Source organism: Ambystoma mexicanum, chromosome 1q (assembly GCF_040938575.1).
Source record: "Ambystoma mexicanum isolate Mex_15411 chromosome 1q, UKY_AmexF1_1, whole genome shotgun sequence".
Taxonomy (NCBI): Eukaryota; Metazoa; Chordata; class Amphibia; order Caudata; family Ambystomatidae; genus Ambystoma; species Ambystoma mexicanum.
Window position 1 is genome coordinate 384,466,485 of NC_090922.1, and position 26,834 is coordinate 384,493,318.

A 26,834-nucleotide genomic window follows, 5' to 3' on the forward strand; every position below is an offset into this window, starting at 1 on the left:
TACAACTCATGAGTATGTGGAGAATTTAAGGAAACACCTTCAGCATGCTTTTGCCTATGCTCAGCGGAATCTAGAAAGATCAGCCGAGAGCATGAAGACCCACTATGACCTGAAGATCACCCGGAAGGGATATAAGGTGGGTGATCGGGTCTATCTATACAATTTCCAAAGGAACCAGGCCAAACAGCGAAAATTCTTGCCTACTGTCACGGCTCGGGGAGCCTGGAAGCTCTGGAATAGGTGGAAGCGGCGTACGGATATCCCGATCACGCTTCCTCTACCCAGTGCAGCGGTCTAGTCTTTTCAGCAACGTATCCCGACACAGGTTATAGCCCGCCCCTTCCTGTGTTCGGGTGCGTTGCAACGCTCCTGTTTTTCGGCTGCTGCTTGTCTTTCGTGCTCGTGTCCCCTGCTACTGTTTTGTTTTCCGTACTCTAACCCCCCCTTCCTTGTTAGTTTTCTTGTACCCTCTCCGGTCACCCCGCTCCGGCTCTAGGTACTCTCCTTCCCAGGTTTCTCTTTTCCGGAGCTCGCTCCGATTCTTGATTCCTCCCTCTCCCCTTTTCCTCGCTCCCGTTCTCCATTCCCTTCCCGTCCTACCGCCTAACTAACTTCCCTCTATTACTTCGTTCCCGTTTCCTTACCTCCCCTTCCGCCCGCCTTTGTTTACTATTCTTGCCTTTCCGTCTTTTCAATCCTTCCGCCTTTCTTACTTACCTTCCTCCACTCGCCTTTTCTTGTTTATCGGCTCCTTCTGTGTACCGTACCCAGGAATACACTTCGGATTTGCCTTGCCTAGCCCTCTTTCCTTGTTGCTGATACTTTGGACTTCCGATTTCTTACCTGCCTCTGCTATTCCTCCTTGGAGGCCTGCTGCCCAGTTCTGGAAGGGTGTGTGCCTCTTCTCCAGCAGATACTCAGCTCCTGCAAGTGTCTAGTGCTTCCAACTACAGACGATTCATCTACAGTTCTCTGGGGTTTTTTCAGCCTCTGGCTTTTTTCCCCCCAACTCCGCGGCCGCGGAGGGTCACCACCGCTCACCCTTGGGGTGTCGCGGTGGCGGCCTCCTTCGGCCGCTCTCATCTACAAAAAAAAGGGAAGGCCAAGCCTAAGGAGAACCAGACCCTGAACCTACGCCGGGGAATATGAGGTGAGGAGGAAAGGGAAGTAAGGGAGGCTGAGATCCTACAGGATCAAGAGGAGATTCTCGATACCCTTGACAGTTTGCAACGCCACAATACCGCCATGGCCTCCCCTCAACAGATCCAAGAACTGATAGCCGCAGTTCAAAACCTCAACCTAGAAGTGCAGAATCTTAAAGGGGCCAATGCTACACTACAGCAACGGATCGCAGAACGAGATCTTCCGTCCACCGACCTGCCTCCCTTACCTCTTGTGTCGGGAAAATTTGATGGAACCCCCAAGAAACTCCAGGAATTTTTGGATGCATGTCATCTGCATTTTTCATTCCGTACACATACTTTCACCTCTGGTCACGCCAAGGTGGGGTTTATGATTACCCATATGTCCAGTAACGCCTTGGCCTGGGCCACTCCTCTAGTGAACAGATCTGATCCCGTCCTCCTAGATTACGAGGCCTTCAAGACTTTGATGAAACAGACGTTTCTACGTACCGAGAGTACCTACTTGGCATCCGAAGATCTGCTAGACATCAGACAAGGAAACAATGATGTTATGTCATATATCACCTCCTTCAAGCAAATCGCTGCGGAAGCAGGATGGCAAGAACAAGCACAGTATGCCATCTTTAGAAGGGGGCTGCGTGAGGAGTTGAAGGACGAACTAGCCAGGATAGAACGTCCTCTTACCTTTGCTGACTTGATCTCGGCTACTCTCCGGATAGATTTCCGACTGGCAGAACGTCGAGCAGAACGCCGCAAGACTAAGAGCAGTACATCAATACCCCCTGGCCCTTCTCTTTCCTTCCCCCCTACCTCCACTCGTCTCACAAGAGAAGAGCCTATGCAGATCGGAACCACACGTTCCCCTCTCACCGCAGAGGAACGTAGAAGAAGACGAGAAGGGAACCTGTGCATGTATTGCGGATCGCCGCTTCACCTGCTCAGGGATTGCCCCGACGTTCCACCCAGGCGTTCGGGAAACGAACACCCTCGGTAAAGCTGGGGACGCATTACCGAGGGAGCGAAGCTAGTCCCTTTGTCACCCTTTCTGTTACTTCTCCAGAGTGCACCGAAGACCACCGTCTTATGGTTATGGCTGTCACCTTGATCATCAACAAGACTACCATTCAGACACAAGCCCTGTTGGACTGCGGAGCCGCAGGCAACTTCATGGACACTCTCTGGGCCGAAAGGCAAGGCATTTCCCGTGTTGCCAAGGCCGAAGACCAAAAGGTAGAAGGCGTGGACGGAAGGCCTTTGAGCTCGGGTCTCATCACGCACACTACAGAAGTCCTTGCCTTACACATCATGCAACATTCTGAACGTTTGTCTTTCGACTTGATCAGGGCTGCTCACTTCCCATTAATCCTCGGGATTGGGTGGTTACGAAGACACAATCCTACCATTCTCTGGTCCGAGAACGTTTTGAGTTTCCAATCCACCTTTTGCAAGACCAACTGTCTACCTCAAACAGAATTCTCTACAGTACACACCTTTTGTGGTGAAGATCCCAAAACTATCCATTGTTTGCCTGCTTATCTCGCTGAGTATGCCGACGTAGTTACAGAGAAGATCCCCCTGGATCTTCCTCCGCATAGGCCAGAAGACTGTGCCATTGATCTTCATCCAGGGTCCTTGGTTCCGTTTGGTCGCCTGTACCCGCTAACCCTCCAGGAAAAACACCATTTGAAGGAATACCTGGACAAGAACTTAGCCAACGAACTCATTAGACCTTCTAAATCCCCTGCCGGTGCATCATTGTTTTTCATCCCCAAGAAGGACACCAAAGAACTTCGTCCTTGTATTGACTACAGGGGTCTCAACAAGGTCACCATCAAAGATCGCTATCCCATGCCCCTCATCTCCGAGATCATTCAGGCCGTACATTCTGCCACTGTCTTTACTAAACTGGACCTGCGCAATGCGTATCACCTGCTCAGGGTACAAACCGGAGACGAGTGGAAGACGGCTTTTAGGACACCTTTTGGGTTGTACGAGTACCAGGTGATGCCGTTTGGGTTAGTCAACGCTCCATCTATCTTCCAGCGCTTTATGGATAGGCTCTTCTCGGATCTCCTAGGCAACTCGGTCATCGTCTATCTCGATGATATTTTGGTTTACTCTCGCACCCAAGAAGAACACTGTCTACACGTAGGGGAAGTTTTTCACAGACTCCAGGACCATCAACTCTCAGTTAAGTTGGAGAAATGTGTTTTCTCAGCATCAACTATACCCTATTTGGGATACATTCTTTCTTCGGCAGGGATAGCCGTTGATCCACGCAAGGTCAGTTCCATTTTGGAGTGGCCATCCCCTGCTTCTGTGAAGGACATTCAGAGATTCTTAGGACTCTCGAACTTTTATCGGAAGTTCGTTCCGAACTTCTCCCAATTGGTGCTCCCGATGACCTCTCTCCTCAAAAAGACCTCTTCGCCATTCCGGTGGACTACCGAAGCAGAAAGAAACTTTCAGCTGCTAAAACAATCCTTCTGTGTGGCTCCTATATTACGTCAACCCAATCAAAACCTTCCCTTTGTGGTGGAAACTGATGCCTCTTCAGCCGCTGTGGGAGCCGTCCTACTTCAGGAATTCCAAGGGAAGGAACACCCGGTATCAAACTATTCCAAGACTTTGAATCCCAGTCAACGTAACTACTCTGTGATTGAGAAAGAACTGCTGGCAATGAAATTGGCCTGTATAGAATGGCGTCATCTACTCCAAGGGGGAATGCACCCGTTCACACTCCGAACGGACCATAAGAATCTCCAGGTGTTACGCCAGTTTGAATGCTACAACACCAGACAAGCAAGATGGGCGCATTTCTTTGCGCAGTTTGACTTTAACATCACATACATTCCGGGCAACCAGAATGTAGTAGCCGATGCCCTATCACGACGTAGTGACTATCTTATGGAACTGGAGACCAAGCCTGAGCTAATGTTTCCTGAGTCCCGTACCATAGGAACGTTATCCGCGTTCCTACAACAAGTCAAGGAAGACTCTACCGGAAGGTTTGAGGCCGATACCGGTCTAAAGAAGAAGAAGAATTATGTTATCCAAGACGGCCTATACATTGTGGACAAGAGATTGTATCTACCAACCCCTTCTCTCCGGGAAAAAGCTCTTTCCTGGTGCCACGATGCCAAGGTGGCAGGTCATCGTGGCATCTACAACACTCAGGAACTCCTACTGCGCCATTTCTTCTGGCCTCGAATAAGGGAAGAAGCCAGGCTATACGTCCAGTCATGTATTACCTGCCTACGCAATAAAGCCTCCACTCAAAGACCTTTAGGTCTGCTTGAACCGGATTCTATACCTACCGGTCCATGGACCACTGTCTCTACCGATTTCATCGTAGAGTTACCTGAATCCAGTGGTTGTACCTGTATCATGGTTGTCGTTGACTCATTCACCAAGATGGCCCATTTTTCCCCCCTACCAGGCATACCAACCGCTTCAAGTATGGCCGAGGTGTTCCTAAAAGACATTTTCAAACTGCACGGGATTCCTACTAAGATCATCTCTGATCGTGGCAGCCAATATACTTCCCGATTTTGGTCCTCTCTCTGCGAAAGACTAGGCATCGAGAGGGCTTTAACGTCCGGGTACCATCCCCAATCAAACGGCCAGACTGAACGTCTAAATGGTACACTTGAGCAATACCTAAGGTGTTTCGTCAATCAACGCCAAGATAACTGGGTTCAACTGTTGCCGACGGCCGAATTCTCAAACAACAACTCTTGTCATTCAGCCCTCGGTATGAGTCCTTTTTTCTGCACCTACGGTTACCATCCCCGTGCCTTACTTCCTTTGACCGGCATTGAATCCACAGTCCCTTCTGTAGAATCCATTGCGGAAAGCCTCCAAGAAGCTCATCGTAAGGCCAAACTAGGGCTCCAGGAGGCTCAAAACAGACACCGTTACCAGGCGAACAAACATCGGAGATCAGTTCCTGAATGGGACGTGGATTCCAAGGTTCTGCTATCAACCAAATATTTGCCAAGGTGGGTGCGCCCTTCCAAGTTGTCTCCCAGATACATAGGGCCTTATAAGATAACCCAGATAATTAATCCAGTGGCCTTCCGCTTACAATTACCCTCTCAATTACATCGTATACATCCCGTTTTCCACTCTTCTCAGCTTAAAGACTTTCATGAGGACAAATGGTCTCGTAGGAAGACTGCCTCTCCTGTGCCAAAAAGTCCAAAGACCGACATCTTTGAAGTCTCTCAGATATGCGATTCACGTTATCACAAGGGTCGTCTAGAGTATCTGGTCCACTGGAAAGGATACCCACGATCAGAAGACTCCTGGGAACCTAAAGGACATCTGGACTCGCCCCTCTTGTTACGCAAATATCATCGTAGTCACCCTGGCAAGCCAGGAGGGGTGGACCATAGGAGGGGGCATACTGTCACGGCTCGGGGAGCCTGGAAGCTCAGGAATAGGTGGAAGCGGCGTACGGATATCCCGATCACGCTTCCTCTACCCAGTGCAGCGGTCTAGTCTTTTCAGCAACGTATCCCGACACAGGTTATAGCCCGCCCCTTCCTGTGTTCGGGTGCGTTGCAACGCTCCTGTTTTTCGGCTGCTGCTTGTCTTTCGTGCTCGTGTCCCCTGCTACCGTTTTGTTTTCCGTACTCTAACCCCCCCTTCCTTGTTAGTTTTCTTGTACCCTCTCCGGTCACCCCGCTCCGGCTCTAGGTACTCTCCTTCCCAGGTTTCTCTTTTCCGGAGCTCGCTCCGATTCTTGATTCCTCCCTCTCCCCTTTTCCTCGCTCCCGTTCTCCATTCCCTTCCCGTCCTACCGCCTAACTAACTTCCCTCTATTACTTCGTTCCCGTTTCCTTACCTCCCCTTCCGCCCGCCTTTGTTTACTATTCTTGCCTTTCCGTCTTTTCAATCCTTCCGCCTTTCTTACTTACCTTCCTCCACTCGCCTTTTCTTGTTTATCGGCTCCTTCTGTGTACCGTACCCAGGAATACACTTCGGATTTGCCTTGCCTAGCCCTCTTTCCTTGTTGCTGATACTTTGGACTTCCGATTTCTTACCTGCCTCTGCTATTCCTCCTTGGAGGCCTGCTGCCCAGTTCTGGAAGGGTGTGTGCCTCTTCTCCAGCAGATACTCAGCTCCTGCAAGTGTCTAGTGCTTCCAACTACAGACGATTCATCTACAGTTCTCTGGGGTTTTTTCAGCCTCTGGCTTTTTTCCCCCCAACTCCGCGGCCGCGGAGGGTCACCACCGCTCACCCTTGGGGTGTCGCGGTGGCGGCCTCCTTCGGCCGCTCTCATCTACAAAAAAAAGGGAAGGCCAAGCCTAAGGAGAACCAGACCCTGAACCTACGCCGGGGAATACGAGGTGAGGAGGAAAGGGAAGTAAGGGAGGCCGAGATCCTACAGGATCAAGAGGAGATTCTCGATACCCTTGACACCTACATGGAAGGGACCGTTTGAAATTATAGACAAAATCTCCCCTGTGGCCTACAAGATCTGCATCCCAAAAGGCGATTTGGCAGAGGGGGGAGACAAGTGGGTCCATATAAATCAGCTTAAGTGTTGCCATCCCAGGCACACTCTGCAACAACTGGAGGAGTCCTCTGCAATACCAGAGGGGGCCGCTCCAGAGTAAGTCAGTTCAAACTCTAAAATATTCCACATATAGCATATAAAATTCTGTGATCCTTGTATATATATATATGTTCTTGTCTCCTAAGTTAAAAAAGAAAATGTATATGTTCATATCTTCTGATTAATAAAATGTATATGTTCGCCACACCATTAATAGTGGTGGAAAAATGTCTAGGAATGTGTATTGCCGCTTTGCTTTATCATCCTAGGAGAGATGAAACCATGGAGACTGACCAAGGAGGATGACCGGGGACCGGGAGCAGAGACCCGACGGGCCCGGGGTACCGCCCAATATTCCCATCAGGACCGGCGAGGAGAACCGATCGATCCAACTGGATGGGGGAAAAGATGCTGAACTGTGCCATCTACCGGAAGATGATGAGGAGAACATCCCAGATCTTGCGAGTTCCATCTGAGAAAGGACAGAATGGCCATCGCAAGAGGGGGGGCTTGTGGGATGTTTTTACCCATGCATCCAAGCCCTACAATAAAACTGTGCAATACTGGCATGGAAAACATCATGATGGCCAGAACTCCCCAGAGAGTGCACAGGGAAAACATGAAGAATAGGCTGCCACCCATTTTTGTGCACAGGAGGGCACTGCCTAAAACCACCATTGGGCTACACACACAGTAGCCTGAAACCATTGGGAATGGCAATGCTGATTGCCAAAAGCAACCCAGAACTGTGGGGAATTAATTTTCTTAATCCCAAAAATGGTTGCATTACCAGTACTCACCACTATCAGAAAGCCAGCGTTTTAAAACCACCAGACTTTTGTGTAAAACTGAACAAATGAAACAAAACCAGACCAAGGAAAGACTTGCTAAGAGGTGGATACAATGTAAAACCATATTCTGAAATGACTTGAAGGAAGTAATTATTTAATGTATATGTACAAATTGTCCGTTTGATTTGAATGTAGAAAACTGGGAACAAAAAGTGGCATTTAGCTGAAACCTGGCTTAGTGAAACTGGATTCTGCCTGACAACTACCCCCGACAGGAGAAACCTGTTCAGCCACTCTTCCCAGGCCTAGCTGCATCCTGCTGCCCCTTGCCAAAAGGAGTTGTCACCTCTCTGATTAGATTAGGGGTGGAGCACCTGGGAACTGGAAGGAACAGAACAATGCAACTCCCTTGACTCAGGCAAATGTTATATTGGGGGCGCCGTAAAGTGGCTTCCTCTTAGGGGAAACTGGGAGGGGCAGTGCCTCTGCTAGCAGCTGAGCTTGGGGGAAGTGGATACACCGGTTATTCCACCCTTGATGTGGGAAGCCACACACCGTTTTGACCAGGGCATAATTTTAAAAAGATAGATAACTCATAGTGCGGACTTGTCAGAATTATATAAGTAATATCATTATTTTTGTGATTTTCCTATGAACATTTTGAGAGGCGTTAGGACCCTGTGGTGTATTCTGGGGGGTTACTAGCGGAAAATAGGGTCTCACTCCAAATGTCTGCATGTTAAAAATCTGACACTTCATCAATTAATGTCCATACTCCTTGCGCACATGTGTGTAATTTTTGGTAAATGTCCGATATTGCAAAACCAGTTAAAAAGCGCAAAATGTTGTCATTTTTTAAAGCAAGCCCCCAGGAAGATCAGAGGCGGACAAGAATGGACCATAAGGAATATATAATGTGCACATGTAATTTCAACAAATTGTATATCTGGGAAAGATGTATTTGAATCAAATATAGATTTGTGGGCAAACTGACCAGGGGAAGATCCTCTGACCCATAAACAGACCTCATCATGATGACAATCCATTTCCTTCCCCCAATCATGGGAGAGGGGAGAATTGGGCCAATGACAAGTAGAGAGGGGCAGGCTTAGCTAGGCCCAGGCACACACCCATTTCCAAAACACATAAAAAGAGACTGCTGGGACAGGTAGAGAGATTCAATTCCATTTGCTGCGGAGCATGCTGACCGACGACTTCACATCCAGAGATCCAACACTTAGACTTCCAAGCTAAACAGAGACTACAGAACTTTGGAACCAAGAAGGCCCACTGCAAGCAAAAGTATTTGTCAGCAGCCCTCAAAATCATTTGCAAACGATTCCACAGCCGGGCGAGCTGTCTGAATTCTTTTGCCAAGAACTCTTGCCAGTACCCAGAAAGCAGTGTTACATCCAGAATCCACTTGATCCGGACCGGAAAGCAGAGCAGTATCCAGAACAAGAGGCCGCGGAATCCAGAGAGGTCAGACCAGAGATCCAGAGTGACCCAGACCGCTGCGAGCAGAACCAGAGAGCTGACCCAGATCACTGTGAAGTGCCGAGACCAGAACCGAAGTCCAGTCCAAAACCTGACCAGATCCGTGGCGAGGCCTATTTCAAATTTATATTGTGAGTACCTAGCAGAACTGTGCAGAACCAATCTCTTAGTTAAAATAATATAAACCAAACTATTTTAACCTAAGTAGAACTGCCTCCTAGAAATCGTGTCATCTGTCATTTTTAAAGCTGCACAACTGTCACCTGTCAATTCTGCAGCTGCAAGCTGTCACCTGTCATTTTGAGTTTACTTTAAATCCGAAAAACTACCTTTATTTAATCGTCCGTATCTCTGGAACCGTTTGGGCTAGGAACAAATCTAAGCTTTCCAACGAACCTAAAACCGACTTGCTACTCCCTATACTTTTGCCGTTATTGCGATTCACGCACTCGCGAATTTTGCCGCGATTTGCGATTTGGCCTGATTTCTTTACCTGTAAAAAGAGAGCAGCTTTTTGCTTTCCTGTGCTAAAAATTTGTTTGTCTCTTAATAACCATCCCTGAATCATTGCTAAAGTGAGCCTGAGCTCATCCCAAGTATCTCTCACTCACCTTGAACCTCCTAAAGGGAATTAAAAGCATTTTCAGCATATTTCTCACTTCATTGCCACCACATTCAAAGCACTTGGGCCTGTGTTTTAAAACTCATACCTGTTTTCTCTAAGCTTGCTGGGGTGGGAATTCAATTTCGTATTGTATTTGATTGCATTCCTGAGAACTGTGTGTGTTACTTCCATCTCCTTGCATTGCATATAGGGGAGGGGGGTGAATTGCCACCAGGGGAAGAGTGAACATATGATATCTTGTGAAACCATATAAGTTAGTTTCTGTACTGCATTTTCATTCAACATTGCATCCATTTGAAACCATAAAAGTATTTTCGCTGCCTTATCCATCCTACACCAACTCCTCATTGATTATAAAGAAGTATGCTAGTGTCAGATTACCCATTGTTGATTAACATTATATTTATAAGGGCGATATCGATTATTAATTTATTATAAAAGCGTGGTATCTATATTTTGTTTTATTTCTCAAATAAACCTTTTAAACTTGCAAAACAGAACTACTTCCTGGCTCAGTGGGGTCAGGGGGATTCTAAGAGAGGGGTGTTATATAGGGGTAGTCATCCAGAACTCATGAACTGGACATAAAGATATATCAATAAGGGTTTCCATTCAGTATCCCAGACTAGGCATTGACTTAGCTGTAGTGTTGAATTGAATCCTCTTACAAAACGAAGTCACTAAGTAGTTTTTTTTTACCATGTAAAGGCATGTGGATGCAGTAGAAGTGCCTTCATAAGATCACAGGACATTGGGGAGACTGTCATTTTTTAGCATATTGTAGGAGGTATGATCCAATTTCCTTTTATACACAGCTGCTCACAAAACTTGTTTTTTTTCCTGCTGTGTTCCCTTTTCAGATGTTTCCTTTCTCTTCGCATTCTTACTTATCGCCTTCTCTGCCTCTCATTTGCTAGAACTATGCTACTTTTGCCTTGCATCTTCTCTTTCATCAATGTCTGCTACATTCCTCTATCACCATGTTCTTTCAGATTAGCAGCTTACTTTGTCAATGTGAGCATTTTCTTTGTTCTCCTTCTCAGTTCCTTTTTTCTTTCTCTGCACTTTTCTGCAGTTTAGTCTGCTTTGATAGCTTTCCCTTCCCTTCTCACTTTCCGAAAATGATCTGTGCTGTTTGTGCTAATTCCTTTTCCTACATTTATCTTATTCATCTTTTCTAGCTCTCTTCTACTTCAAGCATTTCCCACATTCTTTCAAATATCGCACCCTATTTACTTGCCATCTTCTTTTTGATGTCTGTATCCTCGTCCCTTACGAAGGTTCCTTTTGTGCAAACCAGCAGCACCTGGCAGCTAAGCACCAGCTCTCACAATCAGCGAGAGAAGACAGGTGCATGTAGTGTCCCTTGTTTACGTTAGTTATCGCCAGAGAAGCACCCTGTCCTCTCTTTATGTTGAGCGTTGATACTCATGTTGGTAGGCGGGTTTACCACCAAATGCAGGCAGTTGAATTGTAAGATTAAAGGAGATCAGACATGCGCAACCTGTCTCCGTGCTTTATTTATAGCATATACATTTACGACTTTCATCTCGCTTTGACATAACAATGGCGATCAGGATCTAGAAGCTGCGTGTGCCGAGGATGAAATACAAAGTTTTCCAGTGAAAGTTTTCCTGATGTCTCGCCCCATAGCATCCACCCGGCGTTCTGGACCACAATCAGCACACCTGCGTGAAGAAGGGAGAGTGATCCGCACACGACATTCTACACCAGACACGTGTCTCCCAGTTGCAACGCTTTCACCACAAGTAGTGACAGTGATACACGTGTGACCCCAGCCGTGGGTTGCAATTACCAGGCACATTGTGTTCAGCCTGCTACTTTTGAATTTACACATGCTTTACCAAGTGTGAAGTGCTTTGACTCGGGTTGACAGTCCACTCCAAATGACTGCATAGACAGTGCAGCAGGTGGACAAATAATCTATTTACAAGCCCAGATTTTGCACCGAGTGTGTCATCATCATGTCAGAGGATAAGGCTGTTGGCAGCTCAGCTTGTCCACACAGGCCTCTCCACCCCATGTCCATACATCGCTGGACAGAGCAGAACAGAGCGCTGAGTCCCTGCAATTATAGGCGGTCCCGCCTTTTGATATCACAGACACCAGCAGCTTGCTTCCATGGTGGAACCGATGGCTCCAAGAACTTCAAATCTACATTGATGGAACCGGGATGAGGGAAGAGGAACGTCTTAGAGGTATACTAATGCACTTGCTGGGTCCAATAGTGCGCAACATTGTTTTTGAAATGCCAGAAAACACAACTACCACATTTCAAGGTATCATCAAACTCTCTGAAAAACTACTTTAGGCCACTACGAAATGTAGACTATGAATGCCACATCCATCACACATCCACACAAGAGAAGGGAGAAACGCTAGACAATTTCACCATGAGACTTCATAAATAGTGAATTATTGTGATTTTGGACACTACTCAACTGAAGAGGCACTCAAATCACAAACAATTGCGGAGTGCAAGTCTGCTGAATTCCACAAGAAATTATTGCTAGACAGTTTCGCCATGAGACTTCATAAATAGTGAAATATTGTGATTTTGGACACTACTCAACTGAAGAGGCACTCAAATCACAAATAATTGCAGAGTGCAAGTCTGCTGAATTCCACAAGAAATTATTGCAGAAAACCAGATCATTAGAAGAAATATTACAGGTAGCCAGAGCAGACATGGCACTCTCAATGCAGACTGAATCCCTGGGAAACATTGCAATCACGCAGACACCTTTCACTGCACCTTTATGTGAAGTCCGAGCATCAGACCGGGAGAATAATAAACATAAGAAGAAGTGCTGCAGGTGCAGCTACAACTTCTCTCACAATGGACCATGCCCAGCAGTCGGTCATACCTTTGAGAAATGTGGGAGTGAGAACCATTTCCAGCCCATTTGCAAGGACATCAAATATTTTCAAAAGGCCACAAACTGCAATGAGCAAAGCAGGAGGTGAGACAGCTCTTGTTCAAGTTAGGCAAGATCCCCTACCAGTAGAAGTCAGAGGTCATGAGTTTGAAGGAGATAATTGGCACACAGATCCCGAAAACAGAGAGGAAGAAATGAAGAGTCATGACGAAGACGCTCGCCCAGGGACATGAGGAGAAGATCCACAAGACGCAAGGTGCAATATATGGAGGTCTCACCAAGACGCCACAATGCCTCAGATTCATCGTCATCCAGCAGTGAACACAAACAAGGATATGTGCATGCAATAGGCAACAAGACAGTGACTGAATATAGCCCAACATTATTGCTATAGCTAAATGGCAGCCTGCAGGAGTTCCTGATCAACACAGGGGCAACGGTAAACATGGTCAACAAGGAAACATATCAAGGACTCAAGCATAAAAGGGCTCTACAACCAGCCAACATCGATATATCTATCCGTATGGAACAAACACGCCTCTGAAGTGCAACAGAATGTTCAAGGCCATGTCCACATATAAGAATAAAACAGCTAAAATAATGATATATGCAGTGCAAGGGGAAGTTCTAGGCGGCAGCAGCCTCTGTTTCAAGTCTGCCCTGCAAATGGGACTAGTACACATAATGTACCAAATTATGATGGCATACGTGACAAGTCCAAAGGACATGATGATCAAAATGTTCCCAGCTCTTTTCAAAGGACTTGGCCGACTTAGAGGAAAACCAGTGAAGCTGCATATCAATCAGGAGATCAAACCTGTCGCACAACACTACAGATGAATACCACCAAACATACACAAGCAAGTGGAGGACGAGATACAAGCACTCCTTGACCAAGACATCATAGAGCATGCAACCAGGCCTACACTGTGGGTGTCTCCCATCATAAAAGTCCCGAAAAAATTAAACGGGAAAAGCATCTGCATATGCGTAGACATGAGGGCCCCGAACACGGCTATTGAGAGAGAGACACATATCACTGAGAATGACGGACATGATGCACCAGTTGCATGGATTGAAATTCTTCTCGAAACTAGATCTCAACAAAGGCTACCACCAGCTTGAATTACACCCAGACTCTCGCTATATAACCACGTTCTCCATGCATTTAGGTCTATTTCGCTACAAGCAACTCAGCTTTAGAGTGTCCTCCACCACAGAAACTTTCCAAAAAGAGATACACCAAGTAATAAAACACACCCCTCAATGTCTCAATTATAGCGACGACATTCTAGTGTTTGATGCAGCTCAAGAAATCCTTGCTGATGCGCTGATTCGTGTATGTATGGCACTTGAAGAAAACAACCTGACTTTAAATGTTGACAAATGTGAACTCATCAAGACAACGCTTAAATTCCTCAGGCACATTTTCTCACAAGAAGACAGTCAGCCAGATCCTGAAAAAGTTCACACGCTCGTAGATGCGCCCGCACCCCAGTCAATGTCAGCCGTCCGTTAATTTCTAGGAATGGCCAATTACTGTACCCGCTATATACAAGACTTTGCATCTGTTAGCACACCACTGAGACATCTCACAGGAAAAGGACAAGACATTGTGTGGTAAAACGACTGCGAAGATGCCTGACAAGAGATTAACTGAAGAATCGCATTAGCCTCATGCATGGTCTATCACAACCCGGATCTTGAAACATAACTCGCAGTTGATGCGAGCCCAGTGGGAGCGATCCTGGCTCAATTCAAAACCGGCTCCCCTCATCAGCATTATGCAGCATCATAGCTTATGCAAGCCGCAGTCAGTCTCCTGTGGAATGTGCGTACTGACAACCAGAAAAAGAGAGCCTAGCAGTAATGTGGGCATGTGAGCACTACCACCTGTTCCTGTATGGACAAAATATCACCATCATTACAGACAATCAGGCACTCACAACCATCTATGGCAAGTCAACTGCGAAAATGGCTACCGGCATTGCCAGGTGGGGACTTCACCTACATGAATAGTCAATCAAATACTGCATTGCCTTGGAAAGACAACAACCCAGCTGACTTCCTATCAAAATATCCCCTTTCTGCAAAGGATGAATCTCAATCTCGCAAGGCAGATCAATATGTCAACTATATCATTAGCAATGAACTACCCAAGTCGCTCACCATACCTGAGCTACTCCGCTCTGTGGGTCAAGACCCTGTGCTCCTGAATGTCAAGGAGAGAATATCTTCCCGCAGATGGCATGACTCAAAACGGGAAGAGAGTATCTTATCTGATGTGGAACAGAAACAACTTCAAACCTTTCATCTTCTAAAACGCACGCTATCCCTATCGCCAGAAGGTTTACTGCTAAAAGAAGTTTGGATAGTAATTCCAGAAGCACTGCAAGACAGAATAATTAACATGGCACACAGCGGGCACAGAGGAATCCTATCCACCAAATGACAACTGCGAACGAAAGTATGGTTTCCTCAAATGGATACAAAAGTTGAAAAGATTCTAGGAAGCTGCACGATAATCAAGGCCATCGCCCCATGCACGTTCCCAGATCCCCTCAAAATGACAGAGATACCGCCCCAAGTATGGAATGAGGGAGCTGCCGACATGTTTGGGCCCCTGTCCAACAGCAAGTTCATCCGTGTAATACATGGACGAAAGTCAAGGTTCCCAGAGATACACTTAATACACTCCACACCAGTGCATGCTGTCATCCCAGCGCTAGTCAAGACGTTTGCAGATTACAGCATTCCAACCATTGTAAAGTCTGATAATTGCCCACCGTTCAGTGGACATGACTTCAGAATGTTCTCCGAACATGTAGGTTTCCAGCAACAGAAAATTATCCCACTATGGCCACAGGCCAATGGCACAGTAGAGCGTTTCATGGTAACCTAAAGCGCACCTTACAGGAATGCGCCATTACAAGATGATCGTTCATGCAAGCAATCTGCATCCCACTTAGAGACTATTGAAACACTCTTCAAAGTTCCACAGGAGTGTGGCCGTCAGAACTCATGTTTGGCAGAATTGTAAGAACCAACATCCCACATCTGCTCACTAATGAAGTGACTACAGACACAGAACTGAAAGCGAGAGATAATGACAAGGAAAGCAAAGAAAGAATGAAAGCATATGCTGATTCAAGAATAAAGGCAAAGGAGCCAGAGGTCCAAATAGGGGAACAAGTGCTAGTGCGTCAAACACAAGGATCAACAGAGACTTCTGCTTTTAATCCACAGCCTCTGACAATCACCCACATGAAAGGATACATGATAACAGCAGAAAGTCCTAATGGTACCATCACCCGAAATGCCTCTTTCTTCCAACAGGTAAGAAAAGAAACAAAACTGCAGAGCGATGAGAGCGCCTCCTCTGGGGATTGCTCAGACAGCTGTTCAGATTTCATAGATGCTGACGTGGACACATACAACAGCGAAACTGAGATGACAACTGTACTCCAGTTATCCGTAGACTACCCAAAAGAACAAAAGAACAATACAAAGGCCCATAAGGTGGATTGAAGAAATGGGCTAAACAAGCACTGTATTGTTAAGTTTGGGGAGATGTAGTGTCCCCTGTTTATGTTAGTTATTGCCAGAGGAGGACCCATTCCTCTCTTTATGTTGAGCATTGATGCTCGTGTTGGTAGGCGCGGTAAACGCTAAATGTGGGGAGTTGAATTGTAAGATTGCCAGAGGTAAGGCCTATGGTCTATGTTTCGGAAGGGTCATTTGCCTCAGCGATAAAGACGTCTCCTGAGGTCTAGAAAGCTATTTAGCACATACAGTTATGCAACTAATTAGGAAAGTGTTTTTACTGTGGAGAAACAATGAGCACACATAAGTCCATTAAAGTGATAATATTATGACTGTGGAATTAGTAACATTAAACTTTAGGCATTTTGTGTTGCATTGCTGTTAGTTAATTTGCAAAATTGTAGTGCACATTTCTCCTCTGCCTCTACACAGCTACAGGCATTTGTTTGTCTACTGCTTGTCAGGCTACTGTTCACGTCAGAATATTGCAAACACAGTCTATACCAGAGATTACAGACTGCATTCTGAGCATTCCCGGTTGCAGAGAGGAGGTCAATAATGGAAACCATCGGCTAATATAGACTTATAGATTGAGAAATGAGTCGTTATTGGAGTAGGGTCATTAACCGAAGCGATAATGACCCCTCCTAAGGTCTACAAGGCTATTAGTACATGGTGGTCAAAGAAATTATTGTTTTGGAGTTTTCTTGAGGAAGTAAAAAATGGTGCTTTAAGAGTGAAAAAACAAACAAACTGAGTTAGTACATTGAGGGCATTATTTTTAAATGGGAAAGACCCATTGAAAACATTTTTGTAAATCAGGCCCTGAATCTGGTTTTATGTTGTAGTATTTAAAAAACATTGTTGTCTTCATAAGTTAAGCATTTTAATTGCAACTTGGTTGAACTGCAACAGGTTTAACATGAGCATGCCTTAAATGTCATGTAAAAGTATACTGTTTCACTATAAGAAAGTGGAAGCATTTGCCAATGTTTTATCTTTCTGTTCCGAGTGTTAAAATATTGCAGCAAAAGAAGTTCCTGCCAGAGAGTAAGTGCCTTGTTGAAACAAAATATTGCCTGGAAATTTCATTGGATGTTCCCTGTCTGCTTCGAAGGCAGAATATTCAGAATGCAGTCAATACTAGTAGTTATTGACTGCACTCTGAACATTTTGATTTGATGAGAGGAGGTCAATAACGATTTCCATGTGCTAGTATTGCACATACAAACCATTATTGGCCTCCTCTCACCCAATCAGAATGGTGTTGTCTGCATTCTGAACATTCTGATTTCAAAAGAAGACAATAAAATAATAATGAACTTTCCAAGCAATATGCCTTCCAACAAGACACTTCCTCTGTAAGAAATCTTCTTTTTTTACTGCAACATCCTATTTAGTACACCAACAGGAAAGTTAAAACATGGGCAAATGTTTTCAATTTCTCATAGCGAAACCGTTTATTTTTGCACAACCCCTAATGCATGCTCGGGTTAAACAGGCTCCAATTTAACTAGGTTTGCAATTTAAATGCTTACGTATGAAGACAAGCTTGCTATTTAAATGCTACAAAATAAAACAACATTGAATGTACTAACTTAGTCGATTTACTTTCTCATTATTGAAATTACGTATTTACTTCAGCGCCTGAGTTTCAAAACATGTATTGCTGCTAGCATTATGAGGCAACACCCTCATAGATCTCGGGAGGAGTCATGAACGCTTGGGATAATGGCCTTTCCACAAGTTATGGCCCAAGGCAAAGCCTCAGCCGTAACTTCACTGCAGGCCATTATCCTGTGATAATGACCCCTCCCTCGCTCTATAAGGCTATATTAACATTGGAGTAGTGATGTAATTTTCCCATTAAAAGTGAGAGACGATGTCACAAATAGACGTGATAGAAACATAGGGCCTGATTCACAGAAGCGTTTTATAACGATGCAACCCATTAGTAAAACGCTCTGTGAATCTTATGTCGAGGTCTTTATAAGTTCATTATTTAGAAAGTGCAAGCCTCCATGTTTTATAACTGCATTTTTCGCTGTTCTATGACAGCCAGTGGCAACCGTGTTAATTCCGGTGATCACACGACGTTGACCTCACACTAGAGCTCCAATTGTTTTAATCGAACGTTGTGCAGAAAGAATGGTTTGCTTTTAAACGCGGTGCCTATGCCGTCAATTTCTTTTTCATAAAAAAAGCAGGCCTGCCGCTGTCACGTGTTGCTGTGCTGTCTCCAGAGAAAAAGCTATTTTCCGTTGTGCTGCGCTGCTCTGAATTGCATTCTTTGTTTGTCCACAAATATCTTTTTTCTTTTCAAAGTGTCCCAGTTTTCCAACTTCATAATTGTTCTCGGAGCTGTCCTTTCTCCTCACAGTTCATATCAGAGCACTGCTTCTCTCCCGCGCTCCGTCGAAGAAGATTCAGGGTACACGCAGCACTCATATCCAGCACCCGGAATAATAAAAAAAGAAAAAAGCGTTCTTTGAGCCACTACTGTGCTCGTCAAGTAAATACTGAAATGTCAAATCGCTGCTTTGAATTCGTACAGGCTCCACCAGCAAACAGAGGCAACATGAAAGCTTTGCTTATAGGAGACCCCGGATCAGAGTTCAGCAGTGTTTGAGTTTCCAGACGTTGTTCTTTGCAGATCTGCCTTGATGCAATTTCTCAAAAGGAAAGTGCTACAAAATGAATCGCAAAGATGGAAGCAGAGAATGTTCAGAGGAAACAAAACCCAGCTTCCAGCCCAGAAAATACATTTTTAAATGAAGAAAGGTTCAGGCGAGGTCTTGCATTTGTAAACCCGCGGGGTGCTGTGCCTGCACAGTTTGACCACAGTGCCCATTGTCATAACACCTTCCTGTGGTTATAATGGGATGGCGTGAGCCGTTTTTTCATGCATTAATGTGATTGATGATGTATCACTTTGAGTCATTGTGCATGTCCTTTAGATACAAGTGAATAAGTGACTTCTGAGGATTCGGAATGAAGCATCACAATTAAGTTAGGGTGCTCGCAAGGGTTCAAAAACTCCCCTCTGCTGGAACTGTACTGGCTCTCAGCAGATAGCTTTACTCTTTTCTCTAACTGTAGTTCAGAAAGTCATGTACTAAGTTTTCAAACCTTCCTCTGCAATTAACTTTGTCTCTGACCAAAAAGGGACTTGGACAAAGAATAGCACACTTTTATTTTTGGCTCTTAGATAACCTGATACGTATGGTGTGGCGAAACTATTGGAATTATTGTGTAGATAAAGGGGAGATGGATATGAGGAGGGATACACAGACTATCAGGGTAATTCATAGAATTTCGCAGAAAAGTGTCGCAAGCGGCTGGCGCAGAGTGTCCGCGTGCGATTGTCTGCGCCAGCCACGTGCGCTAAAACCGATTTCCGCGCACAGCGTATTCATGGATTTTAGGCTCCCAAACCAGCCGTGGCGCAGAGTATCGCAGCGACCCTGCAGCAGCGCCAGTAACGCCCCCAAGAACGCCCTCGCGCAAGGAAAAGCCATCAAAATCGCTAAATCATCGCAAAGGGCAGCGCTAACCCTGGACCAGTCCACAGGGCTGCCAAACAAGGAACGCAAAGCGGGTAACGTGCATATCAGGGGTACGCGTGAAGTTATACACGCGATTAGCCAGGGTACGTGTATTACAGGGGTACGCGTGAAGTTTTACACGCGATTAGCCAGGGCACGTGTATCACAGGGGTACGCAGGAATTATCACATGCGATTTGGCTGGGTACGTGTATTACAGGGGTGCGCGGGAATTATCACACGCGATTTGGCTGGGTAGGTGTATTACAGGGGTACACGGGAAGTTCTACACGCGATTCGGCTGGGTACGTGTATTACAGGGGTGCGCGGAAATTCTCACATGCGATTTGGCCAGGTACGTGTATTACAGGGGTGCGCGGGAATTATCAGACGCGATTTGGCTTGGTACGTGTATTACAGGGGTGCGTGGGAAGTTCTACACGCGATTGGCCAGGGTACGTGTATTACAGGGGTACGTGGGAATTATCACACGCGATTTGGCTGGGTACGTGTATTACAGGGGTACACGGGAAGTTCTACACGCGATTCGGCTGGGTACGTGTATTACAGGGGTACGCAGGAATTCTCACATGCGATTTGGCCAGGTACGTATATTACAGGGGTGCGCGGGAATTATCAGACGCGATTTGGCTTGGTACGTGTATTACAGGGGTGCGTGGGAAGTTCTACACGCGATTGGCCAGGGTACGTGTATTACAGGGGTACGTGGGAATTATCACACGTGATTTGGCTGGGTACGTGTATTACAGGGGTACACGGGAAGTTCTACACGCGATTCGGCTGGGTACGTGTATTACAGGGGTGCGCGGGAATTCTCACATGCGATTTGGCCAGGTACGTGTATTACAGGGGTGTGCGGGAATTATCACACGCAATTAGGCTGGGTGGGTCCTCACAGGTGTTCCCTGTACACCCTCCACGGCCCCTGCAGGCAGCCCACAAAACAGGGGACTACCCTGCACACCTGCTCATGTCCCCCTGCACCCCCACCCCCCAGCAGTGCAGGGGCAGCCTCCACCAGGCCCCCACCCATGTCTCCCACCACCCCCACCCCCCAGCAGTGCAGGGGCACCCTCCACCAGGCACCCACCCATGTCTCCCACCACCCCCACCCCCCAGCAGTGCAGGGGCACCCTCCACCAGGCCCCCACCCATGTCTCCCACCACCCCCACCCCCCAGCAGTGCAGGGGCACCCTCCACCAGGCCCCCACCCATGTCTCCCACCACCCCCACCCCCCTGCCACCATGGGCAGCCCCCACCAGGCCCCCACTCATGTCTCCCACCACCCCCACCCCCCAGCAGTGCAGGGTCAACCTCAACCAGGCCCCCACTCATGTCCCCCTGCACCCCCACCCCCCGGCAGTGCAGGGGCAGCCTCCACCAGGCCCCCACTCATGTCTCCCACCACCCCCACCCCCCTGCCACCATGGGCAGCCCCCACCAGGCCCCCACTCATGTCTCCCACCACCCCCACCCCCGAGCAGTGCAGGGTCAACCTCCACCAGGCCCCCACTCATGTCCCCCTGCACCCCCACCCCCCAGCAGTGCAGGGGCAGCCTCCACCAGGCCCCCACTCATGTCTCCCACCACCCCCACCCCCCAGCAGTGCAGGGGCACCCTCCACCAGGCACCCACCCATGTCTCCCACCACCCCCACCCCCCAGCAGTGCAGGGGCACCCTCCACCAGGCCCCCACCCATGTCTCCCACCACCCCCACCCCCCAGCAGTGCAGGGGCACCCTCCACCAGGCCCCCACCCATGTCTCCCACCACCCCCAGCCCCCAGCAGTGCAGGGGCAGCCTCCACCAGGCCCCCACTCATGTCTCTTACCACCCCCACCCCCCTGCCACCATGGGCAGCCCCCACCAGGCCCCCACTCATGTCTCCCACCACCCCCACCCCCCAGCAGTGCAGGGTCAACCTCCACCAGGCCCCCACTCATGTCCCCCTGCACCCCCACCCCCCGGCAGTGCAGGGGCAGCCTCCACCAGGCCCCCACTCATGTCTCCCACCACCCCCACCCCCCTGCCACCATGGGCAGCCCCCACCAGGCCCCCACTCATGTCTCCCACCACCCCCACCCCCCAGCAGTGCAGGGTCAACCTCCACCAGGCCCCCACTCATGTCCCCCTGCACCCCCACCCCCCGGCAGTGCAGGGGCAGCCTCCACCAGGCCCCCACTCATGTCTCCCACCACCCCCACCCCCCTGCCACCATGGGCAGCCCCCACCAGGCCCCCACTCATGTCTCCCACCACCCCCACCCCCCAGCAGTGCAGGGTCAACCTCCACCAGGCCCCCACTCATGTCCCCCTGCACCCCCACACCCCAGCATCCAGGGTCACCCTCCACCAGGCCCCCACTCATGTCTCCCACCACCCCCACCCCCCGGCAGTGCAGGGGCAGCCTCCACCAGGCCCCCACTCATGTCTCCCACCACCCCCACCCCCCTGCCACCATGGGCAGCCCCCACCAGGCCCCCACTCATGTCTCCCACCACCCCCACCCCCCAGCAGTGCAGGGTCAACCTCCACCAGGCCCCCACTCATGTCCCCCTGCACCCCCACCCCCCGGCAGTGCAGGGGCAGCCTCCACCAGGCCCCCACTCATGTCTCCCACCACCCCCACCCCCCTGCCACCATGGGCAGCCCCCACCAGGCCCCCACTCATGTCTCCCACCACCCCCACCCCCCAGCAGTGCAGGGTCAACCTCCACCAGGCCCCCACTCATGTCCCCCTGCACCCCCACACCCCAGCATCCGGGGTCACCCTCCACCAGGCCCCCACTCATGTCTCCCACCACCCCCACCCCCCGGCAGTGCAGGGGCAGCCTCCACCAGGCCCCCACTCATGTCTCCCACCACCCCCACCCCCCTGCCACCATGGGCAGCCCCCACCAGGCCCCCACTCATGTCTCCCACCACCCCCACCCCCAGCAGTGCAGGGTCAACCTCCACCAGGCCCCCACTCATGTCCCCCTGCACCCCCACACCCCAGCATCCAGGGTCACCCTCCACCAGGACCCCACTCATGTCTCCCACCACCCCCACCCCCCGGCAGTGCAGGGGCAGCCTCCACCAGGCCCCCACCCATGTCTCCCACCACCCCCACCCCCCAGCAGTGCAGGGTCAACCTCCACCAGGCCCCCACTCATGTCCCCCTGCACCCCCACCCCCCAGCAGTGCAGGGGCAGCCTCCACCAGGCCCCCACTCATGTCTCCCACCACCCCCACCCCCCAGCAGTGCAGGGGCACCCTCCACCAGGCACCCACCCATGTCTCCCACCACCCCCACCCCCCAGCAGTGCAGGGGCACCCTCCACCAGGCCCCCACCCATGTCTCCCACCACCCCCACCCCCCAGCAGTGCAGGGGCACCCTCCACCAGGCCCCCACCCATGTCTCCCACCACCCCCACCCCCAGCAGTGCAGGGGCAGCCTCCACCAGGCCCCCACTCATGTCTCTTACCACCCCCACCCCCCTGCCACCATGGGCAGCCCCCACCAGGCCCCCACTCATGTCTCCCACCACCCCCACCCCCCAGCAGTGCAGGGTCAACCTCCACCAGGCCCCCACTCATGTCCCCCTGCACCCCCACCCCCCGGCAGTGCAGGGGCAGCCTCCACCAGGCCCCCACTCATGTCTCCCACCACCCCCACCCCCCTGCCACCATGGGCAGCCCCCACCAGGCCCCCACTCATGTCTCCCACCACCCCCACCCCCCAGCAGTGCAGGGTCAACCTCCACCAGGCCCCCACTCATGTCCCCCTGCACCCCCACCCCCCGGCAGTGCAGGGGCAGCCTCCACCAGGCCCCCACTCATGTCTCCCACCACCCCCACCCCCCTGCCACCATGGGCAGCCCCCACCAGGCCCCCACTCATGTCTCCCACCACCCCCACCCCCCAGCAGTGCAGGGTCAACCTCCACCAGGCCCCCACTCATGTCCCCCTGCACCCCCACACCCCAGCATCCAGGGTCACCCTCCACCAGGCCCCCACTCATGTCTCCCACCACCCCCACCCCCCTGCCACCATGTGCAGCCCCCACCAGGTCCTCACAATCCCCAATCATGTGCGTAATGGTCAGCCTCCACAGCCAAAAAGCCCTACCAACTAACCCATTCACCCACATGGAAATGAAAACACATGTTACACCCCCAATGTTCATGAAGCAAATGAACCCATGTCCGTCACACACATATTTTCCAATTGAATGGGAAAACACACAACATGACATGCATGAAACCAATGAGATGAAACCACACAGTGAACAATGGAAAAAAAATGTATTGGACAAAAATACGAATGCTAAAGAAAGAAAAATAACTACAATGTAAATGTGAAAAAATAAGCTGCATGTCCGCATAAAAACACAAAAGTAGAAAATCAAATCCAAAAAATTTTGTCCAAAGTGAAATGTAAAAACTCTCCATGCAACAAAGAACTATGTACAAAAATAACAACGGTCCATCATCACAACTGAACTAAGGAAACCTCCTAAAAAACCTACCTAAATATCAACTATATACAAAAATTGGAGCAGTGTCCGTCGACTCCAAATCATAAGAAAAAACAAAGGAAACCTAAAACTAAAGAACTATATACAAAGGCGGCGGGCAAGTCCAGCGGCTCACTCCGTGGTGTTCCGGGCCAGGGCATCATCGAACTCCTGTTCGATGTCCCGGAGGCGGTCCAGTTCCATGGCCCCGAGGGCCCGCAGGGACGATGCCGTGTCCTCCTCCAACCCCCTGCGGATTGCCTCGAGGCACTCGGCCCGCCTCAGGGCCCTCCGCATGGAGTTCTCCGCCCTGACCATTGTGAGCCGCGCCTCTTCCGCCTGCCGCCGCTCCGCACCTATGGCGTGGCCCAACCGCTGCCACACGGAAGACACTCTCTGTCCTGGGTCCTCCTGCCCTCCGGCCGATGCCTGCCCCTCCGATGTCGAAGGCCCCGAGCCTTCATGGCTCCCACCATGTTGCTGCTGCTGCTCTGCCTCTGCCCGTGCACTGCCTCCTGCTGCCTGCACATCCTCCGCCGGCTGGGGTGCAGTTGTTGATGTGGCCACCCCTGCTGGACGTCCGACTCCCGACTGTGGCAGGGATGCCTCCTCCACCAGCCTGGCCGCACTGTCAGAGGCAGCTCCACAGGGCACCCAGGTGACTGATGGGTGGGAAGATGGCACAGAGGACGACTGGCGCGTAGGGGGTCCAGTTGAGGAGGGGGTCGGAACAAGCCCCATCAGACGGAGGAATCCGGTCTGGGTGACCTGTCCCAGCAGGCTGACGTGGTCAACGAGCCATTCGAGATGACGTGCAGTCTCTCCATGAAAAGACTGCAGGTCACCTCGCATGGCCCGTTGACGCAACGCCACACCAGCCAGGACAGGCTCAACCCGGACCTGGATAGCCACGTCCGCAGGCAGAGGAAGGCCAGTTGACGTCAGCTCATCCCCTGCCTGGAAACGGGTCTGGACGTAGGCATCCCTGCTGGTGCAAGATGATGCAGGGACAGGATCGGGGACAGGATTGCACACAGGCACCTCCGCGGCGGCCTGTGCTGCCTCCTGTCCCTGGTCCTGGACTGCACCACTAGCACCAGTGGGATCCCCACCTCCAGACCCCGTCTCTGGTGCTTGCACGGCCTCCTCCTCCACCAGACCCCCCACCAACCTGGATGACTCCGTGCCATCTTCCCCTGTTGGGCCCTGTGGGATCCCAGCTGCCCCTTCTGCTGCCGAGGAGTCCAACTCCAACCTCCGCCTCTTGGACCTCTCCCCGGCAGCTGCGGCCTGGGACGCGGCACCGGACTCCTCACTCCCCGACGAGATGACAACACGGGAGGGGAGCCGGGCCTTGCGTCTCCGGCTGGCGGTCGGATCCCCGCCGCTGTGCTCCACAGCACCTTCTCCGCCCTCTTCATCAGTTGATGCTGCAGACAGGGAGAAACAAAACACAGGCATCAGGGCACTGTACAATGGACACATACACACATGACAGTTGCACATGAGTGGCATTGGCAAACCTCAGACATGTCATCACAATCCCCAACACACATGTCATTGCAACTCGCACACATGAGCCATACCACAGCCATATCGCAACTGCCACCACCATCCATACACATACAACAGCATGAGCAGCCAAAGGTGACCCAGACATCACATGCAACACAGGAAGTGCACCACACATGTACACACACCACCACACTTGCATGCATGTGTACACCTCTGCCAAGTGTCGCACTGTTCAGACGGGCATCCATGTCACATCTGCCAATCAGGCTTACACATACCGCAGTCACATGCATCCATGTTGCATCACTGTTGCACCCTTGTCAAATACACACACACGCACATGTACACAGTGCTCATACATGCAGCCCAAAACAACATACATGCGTGACATCACGGACATGTCTACTTACATACACATACATACAAACATGTGTGCACGCACAACTGCATTTGCCATGCAAGCCTACACACACAAGCACCATCCATGTCTCACACATTACAGCCCTCGCATGTGTCAGCCCCATGGCCATGTACACCCCCACCCATACTCGACCCCATACAAACAGATGTGCAACCTGCACAATACCGAATAATCACCACACGCACTGCTCACAATCAGGATGCATGTACACTCACCGCACGACTCCAGACGGGTCTGCTTCTCCAGGACCTGGACGTGGAGCGCTGGGGATATGCGTTCCAGGACCCCCATCTGTTCTTCCGACAAGTGGCCCCGGCGCCCCTTGGCATCCGCTGCCTTCAAGAGGCGCCGGGCCTTGTTCAGGGTCCTGGACCTGAAGTCCTCCCAGCGCTTCCTGACATGTTGTAAGTCCCGGACTGCGACCCCCTCCGCGTTGATGGCAGTCACGATGTCAGTCCAGATCCGAGTCCGTCCTTCCTTGTCGGCGCGGGAACTTCCGAAGAGGGCATCATACTGCCCCAGGACTTGCTCCACCAGGACACCAACTTCGGTGGCACTGAAGCTGGTGCCCCTCTGCCTCTCTGGCCGGGGGTTGTCAGTGGTCACAGATGGTGTTTGCCCCGACATGACAACCCCAGAGGCAGGAGTGGGTGGGCAACTGGGTCCTGGGGCTGGGCTGTGGAGCGATGGAATTCCAGTCGGGAGTCTTCGGTTCCAGCAGGGGTGGTCACAGCAACAGCACCCCTGGCTGATGTGCAGGCAGCAAAT